A 20,918-nucleotide genomic window follows, 5' to 3' on the forward strand; every position below is an offset into this window, starting at 1 on the left:
ATGAAGGTCTCGCTGTAAGTAAGAACTGGAATTCGATTGTATACAAAGTGGGAGAGTAGAAACCTGATTGGATAAGGACTAACCAATCAGGAGGGATGGACGATGGGGGTATAAATACCACCGGACTGGGGTATAAATGCCCAAGCATCACCCCTGATGAAGATGGCAGAGTTTGTCATTGAAACGTTGATTAAAATTGATACCTGTACCCGGCTGGAAGCCTGAGAAGAGATTATTCATCATACACACTAGGAAAGCACGAGGTTGTTTTTCACTAGATCCTTTTTAAACCCCATATTGTTTGTTGTTCACCTCCTGTGCATTCTGATACTTGTAGTGATTGACACACAGAAGTGTCACTGTAAATGAGACACACCACCAATGAAACTTGTTGAAGTTAAATAATTAAAGGCTCTTTATTTGTTTTACACAGAAAATAAAACTGATCCCATCCATCCAATTCTATTAAAGTGATCTGATTATTAACAGTTTGAAGTTTTTCACATTTTAATGAGATCTGCTGGCCAATGGAAGGTTACAGCAGCCTCTAGACAAGGGCCTTGGCCAAACGGCTCTGTGGAGTGGAGGGGTGAGAGGGGTGTTTGTAGTGAGATGTGTTTCTAGCCAGTGTGCCTGAGTCTGTGTGTGTCCATGGGTAAGAGAGATGTGCCTGTCTATAGTGAGGTGTGTTTGTAGTGTGTGTGTGTGTGTGTGTTTATATTTATGTGTGTATGTGTCTATGGGATAACAGAGATGTGCGTGTCTGTAGTGAGGTGTGTTTGTAGTGTGTGTGTGTGTGTATATGTGTCCATGGGGTAAGAGAGTTGAGTGTGTCTGTAGTTAGGTGTGTGTGTGTGTATGTTTATATTTATGTGTGTGTGTGTGTGTAACTACACAGCACAGTCCGTCTCTCACTGTCTGGGACCTTTCTACCATCGGACCAAGTTCTGCCCTGAGTACCGTGTTTGCCCTGCCCTTGAAAGAATCCTCACGTCGGCATCTTCCATTCCCCCCCAGTCTTGGAAACAAGGCATCCTTGTTCTTCCTTGAGGGAAGAAAATAAATGCAATGGGGAATTTCAAGGAGTCTTGTCTCTCAAAAACAGGTGAGAAGGTGGCGGCGGGGGGGTTGCAATGAGCTACACAGATAGGCTCAGAGAGACCAGGCATGTAGAGCAGGGAGAGGCGAGCAGAGGGCAGTGGTGACGGACCAGGGAAAACGGGAGCCTCCGCAAGGAGAGAGCGAATACTTGGATGGTCAGAATGGCTGCTTCCATGTTCCAAAGAGAGACACGGGCCGTTTGCTCCGGTGTTTGGGATGGAGTTTATACTCCGCGCGAGGTTTAATTTTCTGTTTCACATTCCGGGGGCTCAGGATGGAAGCGACAGTCCTCGTCTCCAGAGGCCGCATGTCCGTCCAGGCCGGCAGCGAAAATGGTCTCCAGCCCGACCCTCTGATAGCCGTCTCAACCCCTCATGCGGGGCAGGAGCCGCATCCTCATCACTCCCAGGCTGGAATGTCTTTCCTGCATTTCCCGATCAGACCGATCTCCCTAGTTTCCTGATCGGTACCCCGAGGGGCGAGCGCTCGCCGCTGTTGCTCGGAGCCTGGGGCGGGGCGGGGGACGTGACCGGCGACAGCCATTCCCCATGATCCGGACTGATACCGGCTCCACATGACTGCGCCCCGAGTCACGCTCTGACCAGAACCAGGGGCCCACAGTAATGAGGACCAAGGGCGGAAGCGACAGGTCGGGTTCCCCGAGGCCACCCGTCCGTCCACCCCGGCAGCTAAAGTGTTGTGGCCGCTGTGGTCTTTCTTCCTGAAGGTGACAGGGTCAGCATAAGCCATGACACATCGCGTTGCTCATCCGTACCTTCGGCTGACTCGATGCCTCTACGTTCAGAGAACAACAGCATTCGTCATTAATGAATCTGGGTTCAATCCTGGAGTCAGGGGAAAGGTGAGTGCAGACTCTTCCTCCCTGGACCTATGATCCTGCCTGAATTCGCTTCCAGAGGTTTCACATATTGACAGTTTCCTATATTGCATTTAAGAGGGTGCTGGATATTATCTAGGGGGAAGATGATTGTAGAGCAATGTGAAAACTAGGGGGAATGCAGCAAACTGGAAGAGCCAGCACGGTGGAAATGGGCCAAACGGACTTTCCTAGCTGTAACCAGGCCGGAGCTGTCGTATCTCCGGTCCTTTGCTGCCACCTGCTGGGTGTTCACTGTAACGAAGCACCAAGCTCCGGCCAGTAAGTGGGAGGGAAAGCAAACACGAATTAATCAGAGCCAACACACACAAAATGCTGGTGGAACGCAGCAGGCCAGGCAGCATCTTTTGGAAGAGGTACAGTCGACATTTCGGGCTGAGACCCTTCGTCAGGACACCCAGCATCTGCAGATTTCCTCGTGTTTACGAATTAATCAGAATCAGGTTTATTATCACTGACTTATATGGTGTGAAATCTGTTGTCTTTCAGTAGCAGTACAGTGCAAATACATATAATTAATATGAATGACAAAATAAATAAATAGCACAACAAAAAAGGAATAACTAAGTAATATTCATGTGTTCATTGTGCGTTCAGAAATATGATGAGGGGAAGGAGCTGTTCCTAAAATATTGAGTGTGGGTCTTTATGCCTCCTCCCCAATAGCGGTGACCAGATGAGGGCATTTCTCAGATGGTGAGGATCATTAGCGGCAGATGCCACCTTTGTGAGGTACCACCTGTTGAAAAGGTTCTCGATGCTAGGGAGAGTTGTGCCCATGTTGGGGCTGGCTGAGACTACGATTGTCTGTAGCCTCTTGCAATCCTGTGCACTGGGGCTTGCAAAACCAGGCAGTGGGCATGCTTTCCATTTGTGGAAATCTGCAAGAGTTTTCAGTGGCATACCAAATCTCCTCAAACTCCGAATAAATTGGAGACCCTGGCTTGGCTTCTTTGTGATTTCGTCAGTATTGGGCTCCAAGCTGCTGGAACCCAGGAACATGAAGCTGCTCAGCCTTTCTACCACTGACCCCTTCAATGAGAATTAGAAGTGGGAAAGGGCCTCCAGTCTCTCCAGCCCTGTGTCATATTCAACAGGGCTGTGGCTGATTCCACTGTGACCTCAACACCACATTCTTGCCTTGCTCCAGTAACTTTTCACTGCCTTGTTTATCCCTCTGCTTTCACCCCCTCTGGAGAAGGCAGTTCCAATGACTCACAGCTTCCAGAGCGAAGAACGTTGGCCACACCTCTTAAATGGCTGAGCCCTATTCTTAGCTTTGAGTGGAAATCTCCTCTCTACATTCAACCTGCGAATACCTTTCAGAACCTTGTCTCCAATGGGAAAGTCTAACTACATACCTATAATAGTCAGTAAGGATCCCAGAGCTGAATTCTCCACTGTCAACATCCTACCACTGGCAACAAACCTACGTGGACCAGCTACTTCCCACCTCCAACCACCCCCCCGCCGCCACCCCACCACTACAAAGGCGATGCCCCAGAAGTTCTCCTTCCATGTTGTAGCCAGACTCTAGTTACAAGCAGCTGTGTGGCCTGTGGGAAGTGATTCAAACTTTGCTCCCCACATTCTGTGAGGCACAACCCTGGATAGGTGCAGTTCCAACAAAACAGCGTGGACACTACCTGTTCATTGTCACTCCGTCCACTGTCCTGAACTTCCACCAGCACACAGCGGCTGCAGTCCGCACCACCTACAGAATGTGCTGTGGTTACCCACCGAGGCCAAGCAGGGAGCACCTCCCCAACCTGAAACCTCTACCTGCAAGTAGCAGTAGTACGATCACTCGAGTTGAGAACGAGTTCCTCCTAAGGGGTTGTGTGTTAGGGTGGATTCTCTTAATGGAGACCACCTGTGTGTGACTGTGTTATAATGTGGGGAGGCCGAGACGGTTACGATGTGTGTTAGCAATGTGGGAACCCAAGTACAGAGGAAAGACAGACTTTGACATAAAGAAGGCAACCAAGGTTTATTCATAAGAACTCCAACAGAATATTGGTGACACTGAGATGTAAAATTCTCAAAACTAGGACCCAGCGATTAGCACTAATCAGGCGTCCACTTCAATAATTAAAATAGCATAAAATCCCTGAGCTTATCAAAATAAATATATACAGAAAGCACCAGGAGACCACATTACAAACAGCAAATTGCTCGAGAAAAACACCAATTCCGTCTCCATCTCCCCGCACAAACCTGAAGAGCTCATCGGGGTACCCATCTCCCAAAAACCGGCACCTGACGGCCCATGGAGACCAATAAACCTGAGAGCCAGGGATGACTCGAGAGAGACCTGGGGAACTTGTGAGGGACCTGGAGAGATCAAGAGAGACCTGGGGAGCTTGAGAGGGAGATCTGGGCCACCCAAGACAGAAACCCGAGAGGGCCCTGGGAAACCCTAAGAGAGACCTGAAAAACCTCAAGAAGGACTCGGGAGGAAGTCCAAGAAAGACTTGGGATCCTTGAGAGAGACCTGGAAACTTCAAGACAGGGAGAGCATTGAAAAACCTTGGAAACACTGAAGTCTTAGAAAACCTGAGGGGCCATGGAGTGCCCTGGGAAACCTTGCCGACTTTGAGAACATTGATGACCTTGAGAAACTTGGTTGCTCAGACTGGGATGCATCGACTTGAAAAGATCCTTGAAACCGGGTTAAAACCTGAACGTAGACTAGAGAAGCTTGGAATGTGCACTTGAGAAATTTAGAATGTAGACGAGAGACACTGGGAATGTAAACCTGAGAAACTCCAAACGTGGAGTTGAGAACAGATGGGATTCTCAACTAAAGCCGACTGATGTCAAAACGTCACTGTTCAACCTCCAATGGGCCCATTACTTGGTGGAGTCCTTCTGTCATGACGTGCACTGGCAGCATCAGAACCCAAGTATGGAGGGAAGACAGTGACCAGGGTTTATTCATAAGAATCCCAACAGAAGACCGATGGCTTGGCTGAGAGACCCTTCTCAAAACTGGGACCCCGTGATTCGGGTTAATCAGACATCTGCTGAAATAATACGAGTAATATGGAATCCCTGAGCCTATCAAAATAAACTTAACAAGTTTATACAGAAAGCACCAGGAGATCACATTATGAAGATCACGCCACTCGGATAAACACAAGGAACTGAATAATTAATGACTCTCATTAAACAACAGTTAACCAGTTCAGGTGCTCACAGAACCTCAGAGCCCAATGCACTCCAGCTCCCTGCAGAGGACCGAAGATCTCAGTACAGATACGTGGGCAGCCACCACATGGTCCGTGGCAGATCATGGTCAGGATCCAGAAACGTGGAATGCAAAATGACTGGGCATCCTTCACTGCTGCAGCCTTCCTCCACCTTCACTGCTGTTGTGATGTGTCATCATCTTCCACGAGCTCCCCATTGAGGTTTTGGTTGGACTATTCTTCGTCTGGAACCTCCCCCTTGACCTTGCCTTCATGGGTGACCCTCCCAGGAGCTGTGCGCCAGATGGCGAAACCCCAGACGCCATCGCTCTTGGGATCTCAGGAACTCACAAGCTTCTCCACCATGATGGGGTGACGATCTTCGGAGAAGTACTGGCATGATAGGCAGGAGAACACCACCCCCTGCAGGTTCCCCTCCAGGCTGCCCTAGAAACATACACCTGGTCCTTCATTCTCCCTGCATCTGCGTTCTGGAATAGTCCACCTGTATGTGGCAGGACAAAGTCACCTGTTGATCATCTGGATGGTGTGTGTTATGTTTTGTAACTCCAAAACATAAAACTAAAGAAAAACACAGGGCCGGGGATAACTTGTGTCTGTTTAGTTTTTACTTTTAGCGAGGCACATACATATGACGTGGTGGCATAATGACGTATGCCATTCACATACTTTTACATACAACCCATAATGAATTAGCTAAACAACAAAGACTGCTTAATCAAACAAAATATTCACAATATTACTCAATTAGTACTGAAATATTAAATACACAACACAACTTCCTGCTTAGCTATAAACTCCAACTCAATATAGAATGCATCTATATGTGTATGTGTGTATATATGTATGTATATATATATATAGAGAGAGAGAGAGAGAGAGATACAGTATACTATATAATACTACTTCTATATAGAAATCCATAGTATAGTACATTTTAAATTGTCCCATTTAGTCCTAAAAATCTAATTGCTGTGGAGGATTTCTTACTTTTGTGGGATAATGCCTTTCCCAACAAGGGGGCCACTCTGCTTGGCAGGTGAGACTTGTCGCTGTGAAACTAATTCAGTTTTTGGGGCCTCCTCCATGGTGGTTGTGGGATTTGACTCTGGGGCTGCAGGAAGTGGTTCTGACAACTCTGGCTACCTTTCTTCTCGAACAACCGACTCTGCTCTTTTCAACTGATCGATGTGCCATCTCCAGTTGTCATCAGATGCAACCTCCACCCTATAGGAGAATGATCCATTTCTGTCCTTAATCTATCTGAGTACCCACTTTTGATCACATGTAGTCTCTCATCAAGAGAGAAACATCAAACCTCCTTGTTTGAGGAGCCCTCAATTTGTCTCAGCTGTTTGTCCTGCATACGCCTTCTGAGATTGGGTTTGAGGAGATCCAAGTGTGAGCACAAGGGACGAGCCAGGAACAGCATAGCTGGTGAGTTGTTGGTTGTGGAGTGTGCAGCACTGCGATAGGCAAGGAGGAGATTGGCGAGCTACTGATTCAGTGTAGTGTGTATAGTGTTCTGCTGACATTGTTTGCAGTGTGTTCTTTGACTCTGACCAGACCTTTCCACCAATCCATTTGTAGCTAGGTGACACAGTGTAGATGTAATATGTCTTATTCGATTCATTTTCAGGAATGATGGAAACTGTTCTGCAACAAAACTGTGATCCATTGTCACTGACCAAGAACGCCAGTCCCCGAGAAGAGGCCTGCCAACACACCAACAACGTGCGAACAACCAAGAACATCTTTGGCCACCCTGCAGCTGCTGCCCCATCTCCAAGAGACCCGTGCCCACAGCCGGTCTGGCAAGATCCACATGAATCCTCTGCTAGGGCAATGCAGGCCGCTCCCCGGGATGGAGAGGCACCATTCCCGGCATCCCCTGGACAGTGCATGAGAAGCTGGTTGATCTGCTGTTCTATCCCAGGTCGTCCAGACAAAGCATCGAGCCAACGCTTTCGTTTTTGACCACTCCTAGATGGCTGACATGCAGCTCCTCCAACACCTCAGCTCCCACCCCGGATGGTACAACAACTCTCTTTCCCCACACACGGCTGCCTTCTTCAAGGGCAAGTTCATCCCGGCGCTGGTAAAAATGGGGGATCTGGGATTCCTGCTGCACATTCCAGCCATTTTGGGTGCCCATGTGGACCTGAGACAGTGTGGGGTCTTTTCTAGTTTTCCTTTGGATCATCTCTGCCATAATAGGGAGACTTTCAATTTGCATTAGGGAGAATATGTAAGAGGAATGTCGGCTTTTATAAATTTTTCAGGTATTTTCTTTTCCGAGGGTCAACGGGACAATCCTTCAGTGTTTCCGTGATTAGTTGTCCTCTTGAATTCAATCTTGTAACTGTGTCCTCCAAGAAACGGAGTCCATCTCTGCGTTTGTGTTGTTGCTGTTAGTGTAACACCCTCTTGTGGATTGAAAATGAGACACTACCGGCTGATGATCGTTAATGAGGGTAAACTCTCTCCCATACATGTACTGGTTGAAACGTTTTACACTCCAAACTAGACTCAAGGCCTCTCTGTCAATCTGTGCATATTTTTTCTCTGCATCTGTAAGGGAACATGATGCAAAGGTTATGGGTCGTTCACTACCATCATTCATAACGTGATGTGACTGCACCTATACCACAAGGCGAGGCACCACAGGTAAGCTTCACTTGGTAATGTGTGAGTACAGTGTCTGATCTCACCATTTCCTTTATCATTTGAAAAGCCACCTCACACTGCTTTGTCCATTGCCATTTCTCTATCTGTAGTGATGAGTTCAAGGGTTGGAGCACAGTAGCCAGCTTTGTCGGGAACCTGTTATAGTAATTGACAGACCATACAAAGGACACATCTTTTGGCCTTGGGACATCCATGAATGTTGATTTTCTCAGCACACTTGTGTAAATTTTATGCGTCAATAGTTTGACCACAGTAAGTGATGCTTGGTTTAAAGAATTCACACTTGTTGTGTCATGCTCTGAGCCCCTAATCTTCTAATCTTTTTATCACTGTATTGAGATTTTGGAGATATTCCCCATCATCCTTCATGGTAACAGTGATGTCATCCAGGTAACACTGAGTGTCTGGGCAGCTTTGCATCACCCGATCCACAGCTTTCTGCCAGTGCAGGTGCAGATGCTACTTGAAAAATAAGATTTTTATAGCGATAAATCCTTTGTGAGTGTTTATGGTGAGAAACACTTTGGGCTCGTCTTCCATCTTCATCTGTAGGTGGGCCTCAGCTATGTCCACTTTGCTGAAGTGTTTCCCTCCAGAAAGGTTTGCAATGATATCCTCCATCCTGGGCAGAGGGTATTGATCTACATTCAGTACTTAGTTCATGGTGACCTTAAAATCACCACAGATCCTGACAGGCCCATTCTTCTCAGCTACCTGGACCACTGGCATTGCCCACGGGCTCCACTCAACCTTGGAAAGCACTCCTTCAGGCTCCATGCGACCTATCTCACTGACTACTTTATCACAGATGGTATAAGTGACTCGGATGGGATTTGTAAAACTTGGGTGTGCCATTTTCACTTAACACTGTTTTACCTGTGATATGTTTTCTTTTACCAAAGGCATCCTTGACCACTGCTGTGGCATTATCCAGTACCTTTCTTAATTCACTTTCAGTTGACTCTGTTGCAGGGGACGTGGCATGTAAATGGTGGATGGAATTCCAATCAAGTTGTAGTTGTCTCAGTTAAACACAACCCCACAATGCTGGTCCTCAACTTTTACCACATACAAGCCCAATGTGGCTTGTTGGTTGTTGTATTTCACTGTTACGAAGTCATTCTCACAGGAGTTACCTTTTCCCCAGTATAGGTTCTCAGCTGGATATCTGCAGGCTTCAGTTCAGTATCTTTGAAATGCCATTCCAACTCATTTTGTGTAATGACTGAAACAGCCGAGCCAGTGTCCAATTCCATTTTAATTAATTTTCTGTTCACTTCTGTGTAAGCCGTACTGTTTGTCTATTGTCAGTTTTCACATGGTAAATCTCAAGGCTATTCAGTCCTGTGTCCCTCTCATCATTATCAGATTTTTCATCAACAACATGCAGATTAGTGCTCTTTTTGTAACTGCAACTTGATTTTTTAATCTTTTTATCTTCCCTGCGCAGTCCATTTATTTTTGTCCACCTGACATGCTCCTGTATGCGTTCTAATCTGGGAGTCTTAGGTCATCATGGTGTTGGAAACTGGATGCTCTTGGAGTTCTGCAGAGAATTAGGTCAGGTTATGACAAATATGCTGTTTCAATAGAAAGCCAGGTTCAAGACGATCTGGAGACACCCCCAGTCCAAACACTGCCATCTTCTGGAGTACATCCTGGTGTGTCGGATGTTCTACACACCAGGGTCATGCTGAGTGCAGACTGTCATACGGATCACAGATTGATCAGGGCGGAAGTCAGACTGGCTATCAAGCCAGCAATAAGGAAAATGGGACCACGGTTGAAGAGACTCCAGGTGGATAAGCTCTCTGGCCTCCGAGACGTATACCAGCTCAAGCTAAGGGCGAAACTGGACAGCAAAGGTACCCAAGCACACATTCTGACATGGGAAAGAAATGGGGGCACCTAGACTGCCATCCAAGATGCGGGTGCCAAGATAGTTGGGTACCCCTCAAGAAGAAACAAGGACTGGTTTGATGAAAACAACATTGAAATGGGGAACCTGCTCCAGATCCTGTCCTGTCTAGACTCAAGGACCAAGCAGCCAAGGCAGAATACAGAGCTACAAGCCAAACTGAGACAGATGCAAAACGATTGGTGGATGGCCCTAGCAGAACAAACACAGCACAATGCAGACACCGGCAATACTTGAGCCTTCTACGAATCGCTGTGTGTAGTGCATGGTCCAACTCGTTACAGTCAATCCCCTCTACGCTCATCCAATGGCTCCGGCCTGCTGACGGACAAGGAAGCCAACAGGAGGCAATGGACAGAGCACTGTGAGAGCCTTTTCAGGGATACTCATCAAGTACAAGAAGCCTCCGTAAAAATGATCCCCAGCATGAGGCCAGGTTTTAAGCTTGATGGCCAACCCACTCTGGGTTACTATTTCCAACCTGAAATGCCATAAAGCCCCAGGTGTTGATGGGATCCCAGCGGAAGTGTACAAAATGGGTGGAGACATTCTCCTGAGCGACTGCACAAACCAGTTCACACTCTGGTGGGAGAAAGGTTCAGTCCCAAAATGGCCTACGCAACACTGTAATTGTCTCCCTGTACGAGAACAAAGGGGAGGAACCGGATTGCTCAAACTACAGTGGCATTACCCTGCTGTCTATTGCCAGGAAAATCATCGCCAGAATTCTCCTGGACAAAATCATCCTATCGTTGCCAAAGGCAACCTCACAGAGAGTTGGTGCGTATTCAGATCGAACAGAGGCACATCCGACACGATCTTCGTCCTACACCAGGTACAGGAGGAGTGTTGTGAGCGGAACATGGGACTGTACGCTGCATTCGTTGACCTGACCAAGGCCTTTGATACAGTCAGCCACGATGGTCTCTGGAAGACTCTGTCGAAGCTCGGCTGTCCCCTGAAATTCCTCACCATCCTGCAGCTCCACGAAGGCCAAAGTGGTCAGGTTAAACACAATGGCGGCACGTCTGACTCGTTCCTCATCAGTGAAACAAGGCTGCCTTTGTGTGTTAACCGATAGCTGCCTCTGACAAGAGAAAGTCCCACCACCCACCCTCAGCGTTGAAAGCCATCACCGTCACTGAGGCCCCCTGCATTCCCATCAACATCCTTGTGATGGGGGGTATCATTAGGGAGAGGTTCAATGGAATCGACTGCATCAAATCTGTGGCTACATACCATCCCGACACCTTAGGGTGCTGTGTGTGTAACATGCAGGGGGTGGGGGTGGGTTCTCATTAAAGCCTATTAAAAGGTCCAGATAGAGTGGACATGGAGAATGTTTTCAATAGTGGGAGACCAACATACTCACAGGAGCAGAATTAGGCCATTCTGTCCATCGAGTCTGCTCCACCATTCAATCATGGCTGATTTACTATCCCCCTCAACTGGATTCCCCTGGCTTCTCCCCATAATCTTTGGTGAACTAACCTATCTAGGACCAGAGGGCACAGCCTCAGAATAGAAGGGTATCCCATTAGAACAGAGAAGAGGAGGAATTCCTTTACTGAAGATCAAAGCTCAAAGGTCAATCAAAAGTCTGAAGTTGAGTCCAAATGGCTGAAGGCCCTGAGTCTCCAAGTCCACTGGGGAATTGGAGGCCCGATATCTGCGAGCCTACGAGTTTACTGGAGGCTGGAGGCCCACAGGCAGCCAGTCCTGGGGTTGGAGGACTGTGTGTGTGTGTGTGTGTGTGTGTGTGTGTGTGTGTGTGAGAGAGAGAGAGAGAGAGAGAGAGAGGGAGGAGACTTCCTGTTGTTGTTTGCTTGGTTTGTTCTGTTGAATGCTGTGGGGACGCTGTGTTGGTTTGTTCTGTTGAATGCTGTGGGTATGCTGTGTTGTGTCAGTATGTGGTGACACTTGCAGCCTGACCCCAGCACATCCTTTAGTTGTGTTGTGGTTATTGCATTTCACTGTGTTTCGGTGTTCATGTGATAAAGAAACAAATCCGAATCTGCCAGGCGGTGGCGAATCTGTGGAATTCATTGTCACAGACGGTGCAGGAGATTTAAAGCAGAGGTTGATAGGTTCTTGATTAGTCAGGGCATCAAAGGTTACAGGGAAAAGGCAGGAGAATGGGGCTAAGGGGGAAATAAATCAGCCATGATCAAGTGCAGGTCAGACTCGATGGGCTGAATGGCCTAATTCTCCTCCTATGCCTTATGGTCTTATGGTCAAAGAGTGTTGGTGTTTTTCTGTGTGTGAGGGAGGGGTTTGGAGATTTGATATTATTGTCACTGTTCTTTTCTGCAAGGGAGGGGGTTGGGGATTTGATGTTATTGTTGCTGTTTTTTCTTTTAAGAAATGGGTGGGGTTTTTGGGGTTTGAGAGTTTTGTTTCTTTATCTTTTTCATGCGGGGGGGTGATTTCTTTTCTTTCAACAACTCCCATGGTTTTTCTATACTTCATGACTATCTGGAGGAGACGAATATAAGAGTTGTATTGTACATGCGTACTTGGCAATAAAACTGAACTGCTGAGCCTTTGTACAGAGGTAAATTAGTTTATTGACGGAAAATTATTTTGGATGACTTCAGCGCAGACTAGATGGGCTGAAGGGCCTGTTTCTGTGCTGTAGTTCAAGTACTCTATGATTGTGGAGGAATTTGAATTTGCTAAGGTACCAAAGTTTAAAGATGAGCTGCTTTGAATCTACACTGCGTGTGATTGGCCAAAGCTGGGATGATATCATGCTCATCCAGCAAGTAACAGCCTATTGATTGGCTGCAGGAGAACCCTGAGTCATCCTTCGATTGGAACACTGCTTCCCAGCAGGATGATAACACGGAGTGAGTCAGCAGAGAGCTGCTTGTCAGAGGGAGTCGGGTCCGTTCGAGGATGCAGCTCGGCGACAGGGAAGCTGGGGGTTACCTTGGCACGGTGGTGCCTGGGAGGGTGAGGCAGAGGGTAAAGTTAGAGCTGTGGGACTCTGTGTCTGTGCTGTCGGGACACGCTTCTGTCTTTTGAGTCACAGACTGCACTCTTGTCTCTGGTAGAAGTGATTTGTATTGGTTTATTATTGTCATACACTATAAGGTAAAAATAGCTTGCCTTAAATGCTCTAACACGAGAGATTCTGCAGATGCTGGGACTCCAGAGCAAGGCACAAAATGCTGGAGGGCTCGGCGGGTCAGGCAGCATGTGGGGAGGGGAATAAACAGTTGACGCTTCAGGCCGATGAAGGGCCTTGAAACGTCAACTAGTTATTCCTCACCGTAGATGCTGCTTGGCCTGCTGAGATCCTCCAGCATTCTGCGTGCTGTCTCGCTTCCTGTTTGTACAGATACAATCACTGCCTGGTGCATTGAGCTAGAGTGAGGTAAAACGGTGCAGAATAAAGCGTAGAAGCTTCCGGAAGAGTGCAGTGTAGGTGAATAAAGTGTAAGATCATAACGAGGGAGATTGTGAGGCCAGGGGTCCATTCTATCACCCAAGAAGTCAATTCAACAGCGAGAGAGAAGCTACTCTTGAGCCTGGTCTTTGAGTTTTGGGGGGTGGGTCTGTACCTTTGCTCCAGAGGGGTGGAGACCTGGGCCAATGGAAGGACAGTGCTGAGGGAGCAGCGAATAAGTTGCATCCGGGACTCAGTGGGTCAGCCAGCATCCGTGGAGGGAAATGGACGGTTGATGTCTAAGGTCAAGACATTACACCTGGATGGAAAGGTAGAGGGATAGAGAGGTATAGAGAGGTGAGGGGAAGAAGTTGGAGTAGGAACTGGCAGGTGATAGGTGGATCCAGGTGAGGGGGGGAGCCATAGGCAGGTGGAGGAGGGAAGAGTGGAAATAGATGACAGAGACTGGGAGGTGTTGGACAGAGCCAACATAGAGCTGTAGGTGATGAAGTCGGAGAGGACAGGAACCCATAAGGGAGTTGAGGAGAGCAGATGGGACCAGTAGGGGGCAATGTCCTACTGGAAGGATTGTGGTCAGGTGGAGTTGGTGGAGGAGTGGAAAGAGATGGGGTGCCGGGGACTGGAGTGAGTGTAGGAGGAACTGGGTGGATCAGGAGGAGAGAGAAAAGGGACGAAGAAAGAACAGTTTACCAGTATTTATGCCAGAGACACCAAGGAACAGATCGGGAAGCAGATTTTCAAAAGATGCAAAAAGTAACAGGGTTGTTGTCGTGGGTGATTTCAACTTCCCTCATATTACTTGGCACCCCCTTAGTGCAAAAGGTTGAGATGGGACAGAATTTGTTAGGAGTATCCTGGAAGGATTCCTGACAAAATATGTGGACAGACTGACTAGAAGAGAGGCCATGCTGGCTGCAGTACTAGGTGATGAGCCTGTTGCTCAGTGGGGCAAACATTTTGGCGACAGTGATCACAACTCAGTAGTGTTGGTGTGGCACGGTAGCTTGGCAGTTAGCGCAACGTATTACGGCTCGGGGCACTGGAGTTCGGAGTTCGATTCGGGATCCTCCGTTAGAAAGTTCGAATGTTTTTCCTGTGTGTGTGCATGTGGATTTCCTCCAGGTGCTCCAAAGACATACTGGTTAGTAGGGTAATTGGTCATTGTAAGTTGTTCTGTGATTAGGCTAGGGTTAAAATGGTGGAGCGCTGGGTGGCTCGGTGGGCTGATAGGGACTGTTCTGTGCCGTATAAAATATAAAACAACCTTTGCCTTAACCTTGGATGGGGTAGGAGCAGACAGTGTGGAAAAAATATTTAATTGGTGGGGGTGGGGAATTATGATGCTATTACACAGGAACTTGGGAGGAGGATTTGGGATGTACTCAGGGAACCACACAATGGAAATGAGGAGCTTGCTTAGTCAGCACTTGGATGGTGTTCTGGCTGGGTCTGTCCCACTGAGGCAAAGAAAGGATGGTAGGGTGAAGGAACCATGGTTGACAAGAGAGGTGGAACATCTAGTCGAGAAGAAGAAGGGAGTAGACTTAAGGTCCAGGAAGCAAGGATCAGACAGGGCTCCTGGGAGTTATAAGGTAGCCAGGGAAGAGCTTAAGAAGGGACTTAAGAAGATTGGAAGGGACCATGGGAACAGGAGGATGACTAGGGTGAGAGTAGGAGCGATCAGGGATAAACGAGGAAGTGGCGTCAGGGGATGTTTGATGAATTCTTTGCTTCAGTGTTCACCAGGGAGAGAGACCTTGATGAATGTGAGGCCAGTGTAGAACAGACTACTATGCTGCAACGTGTCGACGTTAAGAAAGTGGATCTGCTGGAACTTTTGAAAAGCATTAGGACAGATAATCCCCCGGCGCTGGAGGGGATAGATCCCGGATTACAACTGGAAGCAAGCAAAGGGATCGCTGTGCCTTTGACAATGATCTTCGCATCCTCACCGGCCACGAGAGTAGTACCTGAAGATTGCAAATGTTACTCCTTTGTTCAAGAAAGGCAATACCTGGTAACTACAGTCCAGTGAGTTTTACATCCGTGCTGGGCAAACTATTGGAGAGGATTCGTAGAGACAGGATTTACGAGTATTTGGAGTAGCATAGTCTGATTAGAGATAGTCAGCATGGCTTTGTGAGGGACGCGTCTGCCTCAGTGAATACTTTGAGGAAGTGACAAAACAAACTGATGAGGGTCGAGCAGTGGATGTGGTGCATATGGATTTTAGTAAGGTGATAGAAAAAGTTCCCCATGGTAGGCTTATTCAGGAAGTCAGGAGGCATGGGATCCATAGCGACCTGGCTACATAGATCCCGAATTGGCTTGCCCACAGAAGGCAGGGGGTGGCAGTAGATGGAACGTATTCTGCCTGGACGTTCATGAATAGTGTCGTTTCACAGGGATCTGATCCAGCACCCTGCTCGTTGTGATTTCTTACACATGACTTGGATGAGGAAGTGCAAGGGTGGGTTAGTAAATTCGCGTATGATATGAAGATTGGTGTGTTGTGGATGCGCGTAAGGTTGTCACGGGTTACAGCGGACGTTGGGCTGGCCTGAGAAGTGGCAGACGGAGTACGGTCCAGAAGGTGTGAAGTAGCACACTTTGGAAAGCAGAGCACAGAGTTAATGACAGGATTGTTCGCAATGTGGCAGAACAGAGGGATCTTGGGATCCACGTCCTCAAAGTTGCTGTGCAAGTTGATAGTGTGTGGTGTGTGAGTCGGGGGATTGACTTTAAACACCCCGCGGTAATGTTGCAGATCTATAAAACTCTGGTTAGACCGCACTTGTTGTACTGTGTTCAGTTCTAGTCACCTCATTACAAGAAGGATGTGAAAGCCCCACAAAGGGTGCAGAGGAGATTTAACAAAATGCTGCCTGTATTAGAGGTCACGGCTTATGAGGCAAGGTTAAGTGAAATAGAGCTTTTCTCTTTGGAGTGAAGGAAGCTTGGAGGTGACTTGTTGGAGGTGCATAAGATTATATAAGTAACAGACAGAGTGGACTTTTTTTTTTAACCAATGCAGCTGTAGCTAATATGAGAGAGCATAACTTTAAGGTGTTAGGAGGAAAGTTTGGTGGGTGGAGGGGGGTAGGTTTGTTACACAGACAGTGGTATGTTAGCGGAGTGACTGCTGGGGTGGTGGTCAAGGCAGACACATTAGGAACATTTATGAGATAAGGGTTAGATTGATCTTGGATTAGGTTAAAAGGCCGACACAACATTGTGGGACAAAGGACCTGCACTGAGCTGTGATGTTCCATGTTCTGTGACTTTTAGATCCAGGTGGAATATCAGGTGCTTTTAATTGTAGTCTCCCTCGGGCAGTGATGGAGGCCGAGGGTGGACATGTCAATGTGGGAAAGGGAAGGGGGGCGGGGGGAGAATTAAAATAGCTCGTGAACCAGGAGCTCCAGACAGCCACGGTGGATGGAGAGCAGGTGCTTGGCAAGGCAGCCGCCTGGTTTTGTGTCTGGTCTCACCGCTGTAGAGATGGCTACGTCAGGAGCACTGGACGCATTAAATGAACTGGAGGAGGTGCAGATGAATGGCTACCTCGCCCGGAAGGGCTGGTTAGGGTCGTGGGTGGAGATGAAGGACGAGGTATAGGGTTAGGGCTAACACAGGGGAAAGTGCATGGGGAGGGGTGGGCATGGGTGTGAGGGGCAGGCGGACTAGGGAGTCATGGAGAGAATGGTCCCTGTGGAAAGCAGAAAGGGGCAGGTAGGGAGGTTGTGGCTGGTGGTGGTATCACATTTTAGCTGGAAAGTGTTGAGACAGAGCTGCTGTACTGATGGAGTAATGGACTGCACTGGAAGAATGGCTGCACTGCAGGGGTTCTACACTGGGAGATGTTCTACACTGGGAAATGTTCTACACTGGAAGATGTTCTACACTGGGTGAGGGGCTGCTCTGGGAGATGTTCTACACTGGGAGATGTTCTACACTGGGTGAGGTTCTACAATGGGAGAGGGGCTGCACTGGGAGCTTGCCACACTTTTGGAAGTCTCATTTGGTTAGATCATTGTGGACTGCCTGTAAAACACCCATTCACCTGCAGTGTGCACAAGCCTTGATGTGTTTCTGCCTGCGGGTCTGATATCGAAATTATGCCCCCTTCTCTGTGAAGGGGTGATGGTACGGCAGCAGACAGTGGGGGCCTCAGGGTTTGACAAACGGTGCAGTTTGCATCTGCCCCTTTGGTATGAAGAGCTTCTCACTTGGACCTCGGCTTGAAGTCCAACATCAGCACTTTGCCCCAGGAGCTGGGAAAGGGAAGGCTCAGGAGATGGAGTCATTCCTGGACCAGTCCCTAAAGGCAGGTATCCCCCTTAGGTCAGTCTGTAGATGAGCCACTCCTGAACGGGTCAGTAGAAGTGGTCATCGCCCTGGACCAGTCCCTAAAGGCAGGTATCCCCCTTAGGTCAATCTGTAGATGCAGGAGCCACTCCTGAATGAATCTGTACAAGTGGACATCGCCCTGGACCAGTCCCTAAAGGCAGGATTCACTCCTGGCTGAGTCTGTGGATGGGAAGGAATGATACTGGGACTGCACAGGACAGCAAGTGCTGGAGTCGAAGATGCCGCCTCTACACAGCCAGGTTTCTGGAGAGGCCCACCACCCCCTCCTTGAGTTGTCCCAGACCGTGGTCAGCCCTTTGGGGAGGGGAGGCCCTGGTTGGGTTGAACAGGAACGGGTTTGATTAGGGAAGCGCCAGATAATTCCTGGAGGCCCGAGCTCCATGTGCCGGTCTCTCCGAGGACGTGGAAGCCTCTGCTCCCCACTGACCCCGGGGATGGACCGGCAGGGACAGGGTGGAACCGAGGAGGGGGAGGGGGGCAGTGTCTCCATGTGTCATTTGGTGACCTCACTGACCCCAGCCACAGACCTGTGAGGACAGGGTGGAGACCCGAGGAGGGGGTGACACAGGCTGTGAGTGTGTCAGATGATGACCTTAAAGTTTGTCTGAGGATCCCTGGGCTTTGGCCGGGCACCTTGACGACAAAAGGTTTCTGATGATGCACAGGCCTGGAGAGGTGAAGGGCGAAAGTGGCAAGGCCAGGAGGCAGGGGGCAAGTGGAGAGGGAAGGAGGAGGGGTAGGAGAGAGGGCATTGGACGGAGCTGGGGGAAGGCAGAGGCCAGGGGTCAGGTGGAGTGGCAGCGGAGGGAGGGGGCAAAGGGCAGGGAGAGGCGGAAGGGGGAGGGGCAGGCAGGGTGAGGGTTGGGGGGCAGGGGTGAAGGAAGAATGGTCAGAGGGCGGGTTCAGAAGAGGATAGGGTGAACCAGGGCAGGTGAAGGTTAGGGGAAGGGGGCGGGGGGGCAAGGTGGGGGCAGGGGGAAGGTTACAACACTTCTGGGAGGAACTGAAGAGGTTTAGTAAATGGACTGCAGGTTAAGAGCAGGAGATGGGCCTGAATGGGCCCTGCAGAGCTGACAGACATTGAGCAACTTCTTTCTAGGCAGCCTGGCCGATATCTCAGCAGGATCCCTCCAGTTTATCCCCTGTGCAGCAACCTCCTCGTGGGGCAGAGTGAGTGATTTACACTAATGCTGTTGAGGGCAGAGCAAGGGCAGTTGGGGAATTTCGGAGGCGGGGGGGTGGGAGGGAGCCGTCGTGTGACTTTCAACAGCACCAAATCCTTTACGTCTCTTCAGTGTCTAAGGCCCAGCACCAAGCACAGAATATCTGGCGAGGTCGGCAGAAGGTGAGGCAGGGGTCAGCAGGGATTCACCTGAGACATCTGCTCCAGTTCCCCAACATGCAGTTAGTGGCATCACGGTCCGTGATCAGTGCTGCCCTGGGTTAAAATGGGGGGGGGGGATTTGGATACAGGTTCCAGTGTGTCAGTAGATGGGGGACTTTAATAATGATGTCAATATTCCTGGAAGTGCTGACTCCCACCAGGATTAGGCCACTCCCCTGACTCCCCTGAAGGTGCTGACTCTCACCGGGGTTCAGACCCCTCCCCTGAAGGTGCTGACCCTCACTGGGGTTCAGCTCCCTGGGCTTGAGACATCTCTTGCAAATTGACCCAAATTTCAATTGCCAGCTTCTTCACTGTGGAATTCCCATTTTGTATGAATTGAAAGGACATTTCCTGTTATGTTTGGATGACTTTCTTCCCTCTCTTGGTCTGAGTTTTTACCCATTAAATGATCTCTCAGTGATCTTTACTAATTCCTGTCCTAGTCGTATCTCCATTTTAAATCCTGATTTTCAAATGATCCCAGTCCTGACGAACGAATGCTTTCAGTCTGAAATGCTGACTGTCCGTTTCTCTTCACAGATGCTGCCTGACTGCTGTGTCCCTCCTGTATTTTGTGGTGTTGCTCCAGATTTCCATCATCTGCAGAATCTTTTGTGTTTCAGGCTTCTTTCTGAATTCTGCTCCAGCAACATCCTCCAACATCCCTGAATTCAGCCATGGCACTATTGATATACTGTTCCAATCCAGCCTCTGACTTCCTCACCTCCTTCAAAATTCCTTAAAACCTACCTGAAACCTTTGCTCACCGTCCTCACCTTGTTTTCTGTTGTTTGGTGTGAAATTCTATTTGGTCATACTGAGAATACTTTACCAAGTTAGAAATAATATATATTTGTATGTAATTATTATATATACATTTTAAATCCAAATTATAATTTTAGATATATATAAATTGGAAAGTAGTTACATTTTGCAGGGGTTTTGCCTCTGGGTTGGACTGGACGGATTCAGTTGATGTTCATGGTGCTGCCACACGATGGCGGTATTGGCCACCTTTTCACATTGTCACTCGGGCAGATCAGGACAATGCTGAGCAGCTCCAGATTTCCCAGCGGCGTTCCTTCGGCATTCGGCACAGATCCCACTCCACCGTGATTTCGAAACACCGAATAGCCTAACAATGAAAAACACTCCTCCAGCAAGCCCCTTGCAATAGCTTCTGGAACCAGTATCGAAACGCCGAGCCAGTCTGATACTTAACACCACCCCCCACCCCGTCCCACAATGCTGGCTCACTGGCACTGAGCTCCCCACCCACCTCGATACCCCAGCACTGCCGACTCTCTCCAAATCTGGCTGTTTGAAAATAACCCTTTACAGCACCGAAATCCACATAACAACACTCCCATTGACCCCTTAACATTGAACCTCACTCTCCAGCACGGCATCCGGCTCCCGGCACTGGCACCCCCTCAAGCTCCTCTCAATATTCAACAATAAACCCCTTTCCCACCTCATGGACACTCCAAGTCCGGACCAAACTACAGACAGTGACCCCAATCCTCGACACCGAATTCCCCCCCATCAGGACACCCATGACAGCGCCTCCTCCCACCTTTCCAGTAACAGGTTCGCGGGTGCCGTGAAGGGAAGTAACCCTCACTGTTCCAGCACGATCACGATCACAGGCACACGAGGTACTGCAGATACTGGAAATCTTGAAAAAAGACACACACACAGCAGCTGGGGAAACTCGGCAAGTCAGGCAGCGTCTATGGAGGGACGTTCCGTGCCGACACCCTTCATCAGGACCTGGTGAGACTCCTTCCTCGTGGAGAGAATCAGCCCAGATTGCGTGTTCTTCTCCACAGACGCTGCCCGATCCGCTGAGTACCCCCCCCCCCACCGCAGTATTTCGTGTGTGAAATTTCACAACCTCAGCCTGCTTGTGGACTGGCTGTGGGTCCTGT

The 20,918-nt window shown here is 48.9% G+C and overlaps 1 long non-coding RNA gene across 2 annotated transcripts in view; it reads left to right on the forward strand.

Annotated features, from left to right (window-relative positions):
* The first annotated feature begins 416 nt into the window (after positions 1-416).
* The window catches only part of LOC134337829 (uncharacterized), a 29,226-nt gene continuing 8,724 nt past the window's right edge, over positions 417-20,918 (forward strand). For both annotated transcript variants that reach the window (XR_010016079.1, XR_010016080.1), the window contains exons 1-2: positions 417-1,963; positions 6,851-7,878. This is a non-coding gene — a long non-coding RNA (uncharacterized LOC134337829). The remainder of the gene's footprint in view (positions 1,964-6,850; positions 7,879-20,918) is intronic.

The sequence above is a fragment of the Mobula hypostoma genome, chromosome 25 (assembly GCF_963921235.1).
Source record: "Mobula hypostoma chromosome 25, sMobHyp1.1, whole genome shotgun sequence".
Taxonomy (NCBI): Eukaryota; Metazoa; Chordata; class Chondrichthyes; order Myliobatiformes; family Myliobatidae; genus Mobula; species Mobula hypostoma.